We start from the raw sequence: 16707 nt of genomic DNA, 5'->3' as shown, positions 1-16707 counted from the left end.
ATCCTACCAACATTTTATAAATAAAAATGGTACTGGTACCTAAATCAAAAGAGCAAAAACAGAACTAAAACTATAAACTAATTTCCCTAATGAATGTTGATGAAAAAATTTAAATAAAGAACTAGCAAGAAGATTATTGTAATATATCACTAAGATCATGTGCTATATGAATAGGGTGAATTTATACTGGAAATGCAGCAGGGTTGGTTCAGCAGTGGGGAAAATAAGCATAATTTATTACATTAACAACAAAAACAATTAAATCATATTATTATTTCAATAAATACGGGAAAAGCTTCTAATAAAATATACCTATTCCTATTTAAACACATATACACACATACGAAAGCAAAGTAATAAAAAGAGCTTTCCTTAAAATAATAAATATAGAAATAGTTGATACCTTTTACTGTTTCCAAATTTTTGAGGACCTTGCATTCAGTTGTGCAACCCATATGACACCCAGTTTAAGAAGCTTTGACTTAAAGAACCCTAGAGATTCAATTTAAAAATAATCAAGAAAATTAACAATTTTAGCAAAGTTTGCAAGACATAAAATAAACCCATACAAATCATCAGCATTTTTGCATCACCCGCAAAACCTAATAGGAAGAGAAAGAAAGATTTCATTTAAAATAACAATTAGAAATTGAGGGGATACCCATCAATTGGAGAATGGCTGAATGGTGATGTATAGAAATGTTATGGGATACTATTGTGCTATAAGAGGACAATCCTTTCAAAAAATCCTAAGAAGACTTGTATGACTCAATATAAAGTGAAGTGAGCAGAACCAAGAGAACACTTCATACAGTAACAGCAATACTATAAAGATAATCAATTCATGAATTCAGCAATCACACTTCCAAAGGACTCATGATGAAACATGATATCTACCTCCAGAAAGAGAACTGATGTGCTGATGCAGACTAAAACACATTTTCTTATGTTTCTTGATTTTTTTTTTCCCTTGGAACATGGCTATTGTGGAAATTTGTTTTGCATCTATACATATTTATGATGGGTTTTATTTTTTCCTTGTTTTTCATTGTGGTGGGGAGTGGTGGGAAAGAGAGAAAATGTATAACTAGAAATAAAATAAAATTGAAACTAGAAAAAAGTGAAAAAGGACAAGTTGACAGTGTCAGAAACTTTAGAAGGCAAGTAAAATAATGACTGAGAAAAGGTGGTCAGATTTAGTAGTGAAGATATTATTTGTGACTTTGGACAGAGCGATTTTATTTGCATTCATCTGGAAAACAGACTACAAAAAACTGAAAAGTGATCAGGAAATAAGGAAATTGAAACAACGAGCACATAAGATGTCTTCTAAGAATTTTTTGCTATGAAAAAAGGACATATATTATGATATCTTAAGCCAAAAAAAAATTGCATTGCTAACTTATATTGAACCAGTAATTCACTAAAAGCCTTCAGACTCAGGTTACAACTCAAATAAGGTGTCAGTTGCTTTTGTTTTTTTTTTTTTTTTTCTTTTCCCATAAAAAGACATTTTTATTAGTAGATATAATATTGGATCTGAAGTTAGAAAGATCTGAATTCAAATCAAGCCTCAGACTCTTTAACTGGACCCTAGACCAATTTGATCTTTGTCTGATTCAGTTTCTTCATCTATAAAATAGGGAAAATAATATCACTTATTTCCCAGGATTGTTGGGAGGATAAAATGAAAAAAATATCTGTAAAATATTTTGAAAACCTTAAAACAGTAAATATCACTATTGGCAGTTTAAGTGGTGTAGTTGATGGAATGCCAAGTCTGGAGTCAAAGAGACCTGAGTTCAAATCTAGTCTCAAACATTTCCTGGCTGCTGGATCTTGTCTCAGTTTGCTCATCTATAAAATGAACCAAAGAAAGAGATGGCAAACCACTCCAGTATCTCTGCCAAGAGAACCCAGATGGAGCCACAGAGTTGGACATGACTAAAATGATCCTGAACAATAGCTCATTATTATCTTTGCATAGTCTCATTTTTAGAAAATTTCAGATCTTGAGACGACCACTTTTTAGATCAGTAGAGCATAATATACAGGAAGATGAGTTAGCTGGGTTATAAAAACCCATTTCTGATCTAAATCTGTGAGCCTACATAATGATCCTCACGGTCTTCAAGTATAGTTTTCATGTAACGATGGAAAATAGCTCCAGAACCTAACATCTTCTGAGAGACAGAAGCACAATAACTCAAGAGCCTGAGATGTATGTGTATGTATGCATGTAGCATGCATAGATACACACCCACATGTGTATTGTGTACATATACACACATGCTTATTCACATATACACTGCTATGTATATGTATGAACACCAATGCATGCATGCATATTTTATGTATATGCACACACGTGTGCACCAGCACAAATGCACAAGCATTTACCATACATGTGTGCATGCATCACACCAGCACAAATACCTACATGCACTTGTGTGCATGCGCACACATGTACATACATGCCAGCATGAGTGCACATGTATGTGTGTGCAATACTAACATAGACACATGTGTATTATATGTTTGTGTATCCATGTGTGCACACAAACACAAATGTGTGTATGTTATATTATATGTGCACTATATACATACCGGCATAATCTGTATATGTGTGCTGTGTGCACATACACATACACGCACATGTGTATGAAACACATAGACTACCAACACAAATACACATGTACATGCATATTGCATATACATATACATGCATATATACACCAACATAAATATATGTGCCTATTGTGTGTACATATGCACACATATGCATACTATGAATATGTGTATGTGCATATACACATGCATACACATGTACATATACACCTGCATAAACATACACATAGATACATATTGTGTACATATATAATTATACATGCCAACACAAATATATATGTACATGCTTATTGTGTATACATATACACATAAAAATAAATGCATGTATATATGTGCACATATACACACCAATATAAATGTGTTTGCATATGTAAATATACATATACACTCACGTGTGTGTATACACATACATACTAACATAAATGTGTGTGCATGCTTATTGTGTTACATATATCCATATGTGTGCGTATGCATACCAACATAAAGGCACATGTTTATTTGTATATGTGTGCATATATATATATATATATATATATATATATATATATATATATATATATATATATATATATACATATGTCAACATAAATATATATGTGCCTATTGTGTATACATATGCACATCTGTGCACATACATCTCTATACATATCAACATAAATACATGCATATATGCCTATTGTGTATACGTAGTATGTACACACGTGAATGGCAGATATGAAAAGTGGTATACATAAACACCACTTTCATTTCTCCCATTTGAATAGCCCTCTAATTCATGATATTTGGAATGCTTCTCATCACTCTTCTCTAGTTGGACCACATAACTTACTGCAGAAAGTGCAAATCTGGTTTTGCCATTCCAAGATGGTTAATGGGCAGGAAGTGCTCTATTTAGGTGGGTTGATCTCAAAGGGCGCCTCAGCTGTTATGTGAATAATGGAAACAGAAACTAGTCAGTTACATGTGACTGACACTGACCCTTGAGTCAGTCTAGCTTCTTTCTCTTTCTTTTAAATAGATGTCTCTCCTTTGTTGGAGATGAGCAAGTGTTGTCACAACTTGACTGCCTAATTTTAGCCACTACTGGGGTTTGCTTAGCCACTAGGGCCCAAATCCGGGCCAGAAATAGGCAGAAGAGTGATAGTCATGTGCTCAGCAAGGCCTCGGGCAATAGGCCAAAGACACATTTGAGCTGGGTGGAATTTCTTGCCCTGTGAAAATGCAAGTGACATACCTTCCTCCCCCTCCTCTCTCTCCTCTACAAGAGAGTCTCTAGTACAGTGAGCTGTCACCTGAAACTAAAGAGGAGGATGTGTCTCCCAGCAATCCGAGCTCCGGTCAGAAGTTCATGACTTTCCAGCTCCGTGCCAACTTGGATGAAGATTTCTGGAATGGTTAGAAAAAATAGTTTAATGTAATTCACCTTGCTATGCTATTTCATTAATAACCTCGAAAAATGCAAAGAGTGCAGCCTTAACATTCCTTGACATCCTTAGTGTATGACAAATAATAGTGAAAATTCTGCCTGTCAGAGGGAAATACCATGTTCTTTCCCTTCCCTTCTCTCCCCCTACTGATTTTTGCTTTCCTGTTAAGTATTTATTCCCACACTGTCTTTCTCCTGCTAGAGATTTGTGGAGTCTGTCTTAAGGGCAGTACTTACCATGTGTATTATTTCCAAGCTTATAAATACACTTTGTGTATCAAAAAGAGCCCTTATATACATTTATATGCCCATGGAGGAAGAAATTGACAGAGACAGAGAGACAGAAAGAGAGAGAGACAGAAAGACACACACACACACACACACACACACACACAGAGAGAGAGAGAGAGAGAGAGAGAGAGAGAGAGAGAGAGAGAGAGAGAGAGAAGAGACAGAGAGATAGAGAGACAGAGAGACAGAGAGACAGACAGAGACACACACAGAGAGAGAGACAGAGACAGAGAGACAGAGAGAAACAGAGACACACAGAGAGATAGAGCTAGAGAGACAGAGAGAGAAGAGAGACAAGAGACAGAGAAAGACAGAGAGAGAGAAAGAGAGAGAAGGCGGAAGGAAGAGGGAAAACAAGAGAAGGAAAGAGAAAGGGAGGAAGAGAAAGATGTATGAATGTATGTACTTAAAAATTACACTAACACTCTTGCACGTATGTGAGTTATTATTATCTGTCAGTGCTTATGTATATTAGTTCACCCCATGTTTTGTGAACCTCACCCCTTTTCATTAAAGGCTTAATGTAACTTGAGGTCTCTCTGTGTATCACTGGTGTTTGGGGGGAAATGTGTTTAGATATTTTAGTCATGTTGTTCTGGACACTTAGATGAGACTTGGGCTTTGAAGGTCTCTGAAGTGGGAAGATTGAGAGATATAGGGTCCTTGTGGGATATATCCAGGTTTGATGGTCCAAGAATCAGAAAAGATTGGGATATGGTCTTGCTGTAAAATCATGGAAGGAAACTCACTTTCGAGACTGTTCTGGAGAAAAGACTTAAGAAACTATTAAAAGACTATTATAACAGCAATATAAAGGGCACTGCAAAAGTCACTGAAAGAACATACTTTGTCTCTATCTGCAAAATTTTGGAATTTGAAAAAACATTGTGAATTATATAACATTGCACATGACACTATCTTTTTTTTTTTATTATTATAAATTACTTCCCTTCCTATATTTTTTAAGTCCAACCATGCTGGTCTTTCTATTCCTCTCTCTCATACAAAAAGAAAACTAAAATATCCAAACACAAATAAAAACTTAAAGTACAATAGCATCAATTAAGCAAAACCATATACAGAAAGAATAATGAATTGTTTTGAAAAAGTTGCTGCTGAGTTGAAATCATTTTTGCATATTATTTTTTCATTGTTAACAGTGACCCCAAATGCAGTTCACAACCTGGAGACATTGAGGAAAATAATTTTAAGGTGACTTTACATAATATGAATAGCAAGGATATACAGATGTAGCTGAATAAAACATGTCTAAATCACTATGGCAGTCCACTCAAGAATAAATAAATGGTTTATCAAATCCCAAGAGTTAGCTGTCCTCCTTTACACTGGGATTCCCTCCCCAAACAGGCTTTAGTTTAGTTTGCATATCCTGATTCCAAGTATCCTTGATTAAAGGTTATACATCTGCTTTAACACACACAACTCAATCAACTCATAAGGCTAAAGATAAGGCAATAACAATAACAAAAAACAAACAACAACTACTACTAGTAGTATTACTACTGCTGCTGCTGCTGCTTCTGCTGCTACTACTACTCCTCGCAATTATATAGCATTTTAAGATTTATAAGGCATTTTACAGGTATCATCTCATTTTTGCTATTAATTTCTCCATTTTAAAGATAAGAAAACTGAAGCAGACAGGGTAAGTAATTTGCCCAAGTTCATATAGTTTGTTGTCTATGACAGCATTAGAAGTCAGATCTTCCTGACTCTAGGTCCAGCCTCTAGCCACTGGACCACTTACTTGCCAATGTCCAAATAAATCAAATAATGCCTAAGATAGCTAGCAAATAGCTATATTGAAGAAAACAAGACTCTTGCAGAAACACTATAATTATCACTAGCTGTTATAACCTATTATTTGATTAATAGCTTGCCATGTATTTTGTTAGGTTTTTTTTTTTTAAAAGAAATTTACCTATGTGGTTAACTTTAGAGAACAAATAAACTGAATATTTAATTACTAAGAAACAATTATTATTTGTAAGCCTCTCCTATTTCTCCAAGACAAAAATAATGAAGCACAATCACATTATAGTTAAGAGCAAATAGTTTTTTCATAGTCAATAAATAAAATAAAAATATTTTAAAACATTATTTCATTTTTATCCTGTTTTTAAAATTAGGTTATAATATAATATAATATTTTGCTAATAGGGGTGAGTAATTAAAAAAGCTTAGGACTACTGTTCTAATCAATGGAAGATATGAACCCATAGGTTTGAGATCAGGAAGATATTTAATGATCTATCACATCGAAAAGTACCACAGAAAGTAAGAGTTGAAAGATACCCGTGAAACTGTCTAATCTAATTTTCTCACTTTACAGAAGAAAAAATGAACCTCAGAAAAATTAAACAACTTGACTAAATTCATTAGGACACTAGTTCAATTATTGAGTCCAATACCCTTTTTTAATTAGACATCTAGGTGACATCCTGCTAGATGTGAAGTCAAAAAAACCTAAATTCAAATTTTTAATTTTTCCTTGGACATTTATTGGCTCTGAAACCTTGGACAAGCTATTTAATCTGCTTTATTTAATTAATTGATTGATTGATTGATTTTATATTTAATTGTGACCAGACAGGAATTTTGCAGATATCTTTAAACTTGGGTAGTAGTATCCTTCTCATATTCTCATATTTAGCTCGAAGCTGAAAAACTTTTTGCAAACCTTCAACCAATCTATAAATGATAACTCTTAGTTTTAGTATATTTTCTTTTGGTTCCAGTTTCTGTATGAAAATATACAATATTACGCAAATTACTATTACCCAAGTTAAAGATATCCGCAAAATTCCTATCTGGTCACATGGTCAGAGATGCATAATAATTTTATTATTTTATCATGCTTTAAAGTTATTCAGTCAATAAACTTTTATAAAATAACTACTATTTCCTGGCACTATATTAAGTTCTGGGAATAAGAAGAAAGGTTAAAAAAAAAAAAAAAAGACAGTTCCTTATCAGAGTCTAATGAGAGAGACAACTATGCAAACAACTCTGTAACAAACCAAAAAAAATTATATTAGAAAAAATTAATAGAGAGAGGCCTTAGAATTAAGAGATTGGGAAAGACTTCATGTAGAAGGTAGGATTTTAGCTGGGATTTTAAGGAAGTGGAAAAAAATCAGGAGGCAGAGATAAGGAGGGAGAGCATGGTAGGCATAAACATATATCAAAACTTCTTAAACTGTGAATTGCAATCATATAACTGAATATGGGGGTCATGAAAAAATTGGAAATAATAAAATGTATCAAATAGTAAAATGTATCCACCAAGATTTAATTCTGACTGTAAAATTAAACAAGCACATCCATCTCATTAATTTGTCTATTTGTTTTCATCTTTAATAAATGGCAAAATTATACATACACTGAAGAATAGTTTTAGGATAAATTTCTGGTTTATCATTAAAAGTTTGATTGTATACCTATTTTATATATTTATATACCCGAGATCACGTAAAAATTTCTCAGACAGAAAGGAGTTGTGAGTGGGAAAATTTTAAGATGTCCTGGCATGTAGCAAAGAAAGGAAAATGTCAAGAATTAGAAAAAAGAACATTTTCCTTGAGGAATAGCAAGAAAAATATTGCAACTGGATCATAGAGAAGTTGGGAAAGACTAGAAAAGGGACTGGACAGTTTGTGAGGAATGTTGAAGCCAAACAGAGAATTTTCTCATACATAATAGCTCTTGATTCTAACAATAACCCTATGAAACAACTGTCTGTTAAGAAACAAAACAAAACACATTCAATTCAATTTATTCATTCAATTCAATTCTACCATCAGCATTGATGTGCATAAAAATAAAACAAAATTCTTTATGAATTTGATAAAAGATTAGTTCCTACACCTACTGAGTTATTTCCCCTTCAGTCAGACTTATGCTGGGGCAGACAATCAAAATACTGAGAGTTGGATTGGTTAATGTGTTCTACATGTTACATGAATGTGCAAACAGGCAAATATGGTGAATTAAAGCATAGATGACAAGATCAATAATCAATAAGTCTAATCTTCCAAAACACTATACTAGGCACTCTGAAAACAAAGGCAATGAAATGCAAAGTCTAGTGCTCTTTCCACTCCCCTCACCTTTCTCTAACAGGTATATCAATCAAATCCAAGTCGTGGAATCCAATCTTTTTTTGAATGACAGTTTACCAGGGCACATAAGATAGGGACCAGCAATGGCAGCTTTTATAATAAATGGGATGATCTTAGTCCTTACCAGTAGCTAGTCTTTAGCCAATCAGAAAATAGTGTGAATGAGTTTTAATTGGGCTTCCTGGCCCTGTGTCCTCTGCTTTGTAGCAGTAGCCTGCTCTTTGAGTGATGAAAGAGCCCTGGGAACTGTGTCCTGACCTCCTGGAATGTGTGGACTGTGAAGTGTGCAGGATGCTGGAAGGCAGGAGATTAGAAGAGAGCTTGGCAAGAGAATGTCTGGGAAGGATAGGACAGTATCGAGAGACATGCATGGGTCTTAGACAGGCAAGAAAGTGGGGCCATATATGAAGATACCTAGGGAAGGAGGCAGAATCAAAGGATTCCTGGTGGATTATACTGGAAAGGCAGAATGAAAAAATATGACCACCTCAAACTGCACATTTTCCAGAGACAAACATGTTTCCTTGCTTCCTTCCTCTTTTTTTCACTAGATCTTGTGAAATCTCATGAGTATCCTTTTCTTCACCTTTTCCATTTTTTCTACATCCTTCCGCCCCATCTTATTTCAGCTGATTTCTCTCCCTCCAGAGTGACTATCTCTCTATTCTGATCCACATTTTGCTCCCCTCTTCTTTTTGCTATCAGTGTAAAGTAAGTTTATTAGTGGGGTTCATTTTGGTTTTCTCCAGACCTGGGATTTCATAAATATAAGTAATTCCTTAGTGAGGAATCTCTCTTTGGGAATGCTCCATAACTTAGCTTACAGAGTTGTCTGAGGTGCTTAGAGGGCAAGTGATTTATTCAGGGTCACATGACTAACATGTCAAAATTGGAACTTAAACCCGAATGACTTTCTCTACCCTATGATATGATACCTCTCACTAAAAGAAGTATTAATAAAAATCAATATTAATTGACATTAATTAAATTGATATTAACAATAATCATAATAATGGCATTCATGTAACATTTCAAGTTTTTCAAAGTGCTTTGCATATATTAATTTTATTATAAATTATCCATTACAATTATGATTTAATATCCTAATAACATAGTATCACTAATTTATCATTAGTTAACAACTCATTAACTCAATTATCTCATTAATTCGTTTTATACTTGGCAGGAACCCTGGGAAGTAGGTGCTATTATTATTCCATTTTACAGATTAGGAAACTAAGGCACATAAAGGTTAAATGGCTTATCCAGAATCATACCATTAGCAAGTATATGAGGCAGGGTTTGAACTCAGATCTTCCTGACTCCAATTTCAAAATGCTAAACAAAGTGCTTAAGAATATTATAAATAAAAACAAAATAATATTTTTATATTATTTTGTTTTTTATAAGTGCTTTATATGCATTGTTTCATTTGTCAATCACAGCAACCGTGTGGTATAAATTATTTTTTGTTCTAGACCTATAATGCCATTTTGTTGTGAGGAAACATTCTCTACCAAATACTTTGTGGGGATTTATAATCTTAAAGACTGCCTGGGGCATTCTGAGAGATTAATTAACTTGCTCAATATTATATTGTGGGGTGGAAACATCTTAATTTTATAGAGTTGAAAATTAAGGTTCAAAGAGTTTTCTAAGACTTACTCTTGTGATCATATCTAGTAAGTAGTGAAACCACACTCAAACCTAGTTCTTCTAACTCCATATTGAATGCTCTTTCTACTATAATCTGCTACAACGGAATAGCCTGAGAAGCCACAATGTACTGGGAATAGTATCACTGTTTTTCATGAACTCCTACCTTTCCTACCTTCCAAGTACTGGTCTAGAAAGTCAATATCTAATGGTTTTCCAGGAAAGGTGAGCTCTGCTCACTTATATTTATTAAGCATCTCTTATGTATCAGACCTTGCTACTAGGCAATGAAGATACAAAGACAACAATTAAGAGTCATTATCTTCAAAAGATTCCACTGGCAAATAAATGACATACTAAGGCCACCATAATATGGCTACCATTCTAATTCAAGACCTTATCATCTTTTGCCAACATTATTGCAATATCATTTAAATTGATCTTTCAATTCATAAATGAAACCTTTCCTATGTCCCCATTTCTTAGCTCTTTCTTCTTCTTGAATTTCCTTTGTACTGCCATATTTTGTGACATCACATTATATGACATATTTTGCACATTCCATGCATCATTCATGTATCACATATTGCGGCATGTTGATATGTGTGACATGTGATGGTATGTTGATATGGATATCACATGGCATATTGGCATATTGGTGGTAGTGTGTATGTATTATGCAACTTGTGTTAAGTTAGTGTCATATGTCATGTTGTAGTTATGTTGTTGCTATGTCACTGTGCTATACCAGTCATATGATATGTGCATGCTATACCATGTTACATATCATATTACATAATTTGAACATCTCATTGAAAGGCAACAACACTTCTCCCAATACATATTTGAAATCAGGTGCAAGGAACAGAGCCCTGAACTTAGAGTCAGAAAGACCTGACTTCAAATCTTCCTTTAGATGTATATTAGCTGTATAAGCCTAAGAAAGTCACTAAGCTTCTCTCAATCTGTTTCCTCAGCTGTAAAATGAGAATTATGATTATAGCACTATCTCAAGATTTTATGGTAAGGATAAAATTTGATAACCTCTTTGTAAACCTTAAAGCTCTATGTAAATAGTAGCTATCATTATCATCATCATTATTACTAACATTACATATACTCTATAATATGACATGATATATCATGTTATGTTCACTAATATGAAAAATAAGTATTTTAAGAGAGAGAAAAATGTTAATAACTGGGAGAATTAATAAGATCTCCTGGAGGACATTCATGCCATACCAAAATATCACTTGTGCAAAGGACAAAGGTAATAGATAGACTCTCAGGGATGAGGAACAGTTAGTGGTTTGACTAGAGTAGTTTGTAGCAAGCTAGTTTGAGTAAAACAGAAACTATGTGACAGAAAGGTGATCTGACTCACATTGTGAAGAATTTTCAATGCCAGACCAAGGATTTTTTTTCCCTAGAGGGAAACATGAGGCATTGATGATTTTGTTGGAGTGGGCAAGGGGTGACATAATCAGATTTGTATATTAAGAATATCATTTTGATAACGTGCAATGCATGAGTTGGAGACAGGAAAGAGTGAAGAGTGAGAGATCAATTGGGAATCTATTGCAATTATCTGTGCAAGAGATGACAGAAGAGTTGAATTCAAACAAAGCAAAATTAGAAGGGGCAAGAAGAAAGCTCTGAGGTCCTAAAAACTGAAGTCACTAATATAAGGGAGCAAAAAAAATGACCTTGTTCAAAACTCTATCTTGAACTGAGTGGATGCTCATCAGTTGGAGAATGGCTAAATAAGTTATAGTACATACATGTTACGTAATATTATTTTTTCTTATATTTTATTTTGAAGCTTTTTATGTTCAACATAAGCATAGATAGTTTTCAACATTTACTCTTGCAAAACCTTATGTTCCAAATTTTTTTTCCTTCCCTCCCCTCATCTCCTTCCCTAGATGGCAAGTAATCCATACACAATTCTTTATGGAATACTATTTTTCTATAAGGAATGATCAGCAGATGATTATAGAAATTCCTGGAGAGACTTACATGAACTGGTACTAAGTGAAGTAAGTAGAATCAAGAGAACATTGTACGCAGCAATAAGAAGATTATGATTTATCAATTTTGATGGACATGGCTCTTTTCAACAATGAGGGGATTCAGGTCAATTTCAATAGACTTGTGATAGTAATTTGCATCCAGAAAGAGGACTATGGGGACTGAATGTAGATCACAATATAGTATTTTCACCCTTTTTGTTGTTTTTTCCTTGCTTTTTTTATAATTTTTTTCTTTTTGATCTAATTTTTTTTCTTGTGCAGCATGATAATTGAGGAAGTAGAAGAATTGCACATGTTTGACATGTATTGGATTACTTGCTACCTAGAGGAGAGAAGAGAGGGAGATAAAGTTTTGAACACAAGGTTTTGCAAGAGTGAATGTTGAAATGTTGAAAACTATTTGCAAATATTTTGAAAATAAGAAACCTTTAAAAAAGACAAAAAATTAATGAAGTAGTTGCTATTTTAAATATTTTTTATAACTACCTCTATACAGAGTGGGAAGAAAGTTTATTTTTTAGCTAGAAGATGTAGGTTTGAATACTCATTGTGCTAATTAACCCTGTGTGACAGTGGGCAGAACACAATTCATTTTTTAGGGATCATGAGGTGAGTGAATGGCATGATATCTAAGGACATATAACTAGATCTAAATCTATCATTATTCCCATGTATATATGCATACTATATTTGGTATAGAGTACTGATTTAACAAATGTATGTTGAATGAAAAAATGGTTAGGCCATCATATAAATAATTCATAAACTACACTATGTTTTCAGCTTTAGGATTCTATTTGGCACAATTTGTAATTCATTCCTTATCATGAAGAATTAATGTTAATATTAAAACTATACTTTTTCCCCCAGTACCTTTAAGCATTGCTTAAAGTTTATCACTGTTAAATGACAACCTCAAAACTATATCCCTGAAATTTGCTAATAAGTTAATAATGTGAAGGAAGGTTGAACAGATGGCTTTAAATGAGATGATATCTGCAATGCAAATTGCTTAACATATTGCTTAACACATAAGGTGGTTCATAGTAGATACTTAATAAATTATTGTTTCCTTCTAACTCTCAGTTCAAATCTATGATCCTAAAGATGTTGAAAGACACAATAACTTCCACCTATCTTTTTAGAATTATTTCACATTGTTATTTAATCAGTTGTATCCAAATCATTGTGATCCCATTTGGGGTTTTCATGGCAAAGATAGATACTAGAATGATTTCCCATTTTCTTTTCCAGATCATTTTACAGATGAGAAACTGAGGCAACAGGATTAAGTGGCAGTCATACAGCTAATAAGTGTCCAAGGCTGTATGTGAACTCAAGTTATTCTGGCTTCAGGGCTGGCACTTTATCTGTTGTACCACATTACCATCCTTCATATATTCTACATTTTAGCCAAAGTATCATACTGTTTGTTGGATTAATTGAACAAGGATTCCATCTTCTGCTTCCATGTTTGAGCAAATGTTGTTCAACAAACCTGGAACACCTTTTCCTCATATTTATATAGTTTAGAATCCTTAGTTTCCTTCCAAACTTAGTTCAACTGTCACTTCCTTCTTTCCCTGATACCACTACCTGTTAGAGTTCTATATCTTTTGCAATTACCTTGTAGTTACTCCATAGTATGCAAACTCTTTGAGGACGGGGATTATATTTTTTTTGTTTTTTTTCTTTGTATCACCTACCAGAGTATCTTAACACTTAATAATTTTCTGTTGGATTGAAATGAATCAACTAAATTTTTCCACCCAGGCCTATAAGCAAATAGAGCATTGTAAAGAGCTAGAACTGAAAAAATGCACTTGGATAATGGAGCATGTGAGAGTAATTGCCAATTGGACAACTCTCTATTAACATGTTTGAAGGTTGACCCTCCCCAACTATTCTGTGCTTACTTGATTGGTGGAACAAAGAAGGGGAAGTGACTTGTATGGGTGGAGGAGGAGGAGGAAATTGAGGCATTCTCTCCTGGTACTGGGGAGAGAGGAAAATGGTGTGGAGATTACTAGATCTAATCCCCTGACTGCGACCTCAAGAGACCAAGAATAAAGATTTTTGATTAGCCTGACTCCAGCTGATTTCTGGGAAGACAGAGTTCCAGCAGAGCATCATTACATCCAGAAGGTATTTGGACTAATGAAGTACTAACTGTAATGCATCTTCACATATGTCAATCTATTCCCTCATGACAGCCCAGTGTTTCTCTCACACTAACCACTGGATAATGATTTCTTCTTTTACTATAGTCAGCACTTGGAAGAGAGATGGCCGTATCAGGCCTCAGACTGAAATGTCCTGCTTCAACTGGCTGGGGGAGGTGATGGATGGGCAGCAGATGGTTCACTCAGTCCTAGACTTTCTTCCTTCTTCACTCAGTATAAGGACTGAAACTCATCAAAAACAGTTCAGCTGTTCAGGAAAAGAGACCTAGAGTGGACTTGAAGTCTTGGACATAGTTAAGCCTAGAGTATTGGGGAGACAAAGTCACATTTCTCCCTACCTTGTGCAAATTGACCCTAAATGAAAGTATTCCGTGGGTCTTGGCATTGCTCTTGGATTAAGGCTATGAAAATTGATCATTAGCAGAGTCATGCCTACTTTTCAATGCCAGAACAAGTCAGGCCAAGGAGTGTTGTCTAGCCAAGCTGTACAAAGTGCAAAGGGTTTGAGTCAGGTCTCTTAGAGAGAAGGCAGAACTGACCTATGGATAATGTTGCAGATAGACAGGTGTCTGGATCACTTGTCAGGCACAAGTTAGGGGAGTTTTGCCCAATGTTCCTAGTGAAAGTGGAGAATGGAAATGGAGAATGATCAGAGACAAAGAGAGACAGAGAGAAACCCCCCTGGTCATGGGACATCTCAGTGACTCACTGACATTATGTGTGATATAGGATCATATTTCTAAAAGACCAGATTTTGTGTGGTTTTGGTCTTAGACTTAAAGATCATGGTCAGTCTAAATGCTAATACTACAGGCAACGGGACAGTGATGACAGGGGAGGGAAAAGGATTCTTTTCTCTTAAGGACCCCAATACTTAGAATCAGCACATTTATGAAAGCCCAAGATTCCCTGCCTCCTCTGGGAGTCCTCTGCTGAAGAGTTGAGCAATCTTCATTGAATTTCCATCAGGGATCCCAAACTGAGAAAAAGAGCCTGAGGCTGGTGAAAGCATCTGTTACTCATCTATCACTTTATAGAGTCAATTAGAAGAAAGTGTTCTGTTGGTAAGTTGGACAACCCTCACACATATACACACTCTCTCTCTCTCTCTCTCTCTCTCTCTCTCTCTCACACACACACACACACACACACACACACACACACACACATACACACATTCCCCTTCTTTCCCCTCCCTCCCCATTCACTGACAGGCAAAGAAATCATTACCAGCCCTGGAAGAGAAACTCCAGGCTGTCATGAGGGAATATATTAAAAGTGTGAGAGAATACATTGCCATTAGTCTTTAGTGCTCATCAAGTCTCTGGGCACTCTCTTCAGATTCCTGAATGCCTTTTTAGGTGCAAACCTATTTCTTCAATCCTTTCTCTGGCATAAGACATCCAGGCAAAATACAGACCTTGAGAAGCAGTAAAAGAGATTCTTTATTAAAAAAATGGAAGAACAAAGTATGGCTCTAGGAAGTAAAGTAAGCCATTCAAAAAAGGGACCAAACATAATGTATAATGGCCAGTAAGCCTGGGTTCAAATTCCAATTCTTGTTCTCATTCTTATGTGTAATCTTGAGAACATCATTATTTGATTTCTCTGGAAATTTTCACAATTGCAAAATAAGAGATCAAGGTTTTTTAACCTGAGATCCAGATTAGGATTAGTGAATGGATTTCAAGGGATCAGGAATTTGAATGGAAAAAAAAAAAAATATATATATATATATATATATATGTGTGTGTGTGTGTGTGTGTGTGTGTGTGTGTGTATACCTATATATACATGTATATATTCTAGCCCTTAGCTGAAATTTAATATCCCATTTAATTATGAATTTTTTAAACCACATTATCCTAAGGGGTCCATAGCTTTCAGCAGACCAACAAAGGGATCCATGCTGCCAAAAACGTTAATGACCCTAGAACTAGATATGATTTCTAAAGTTCCTTCTACTTCTCAATACTCTTTCCACTTTGATCTCACATTACTTTCCCTTCATGTATGCTATATCCCAGCCAAATTGGCATACTTTATATTCCCCATACTTGACACTGGATATCTCTCCTCCATGTCTTTATTCAGGCAGTTTCCCATGCCTGGAATGCTCTCCCTCTTCATTATTGTCTCTTGGAATGTGTAGCTTCCTTTAAGTCTTTCAAGGAATGCTTACCCTTCATTATTACTCCTCCCATCAAAATTACTTTGTGTGTGTATGTGCATACATATATATATATATGTATGTATGTGTATATATCTATGTAATATTCATTTACATTATATATTATATATCTCTCCCCAAGAGAATATAAAATCCTTGAAGATAAAAGCCTTTT

Source organism: Sminthopsis crassicaudata, chromosome 4, assembly GCF_048593235.1.
Source record: "Sminthopsis crassicaudata isolate SCR6 chromosome 4, ASM4859323v1, whole genome shotgun sequence".
NCBI classification, from domain to species: Eukaryota; Metazoa; Chordata; class Mammalia; order Dasyuromorphia; family Dasyuridae; genus Sminthopsis; species Sminthopsis crassicaudata.
Note: the sequence above shows the minus strand (reverse complement) of the source record.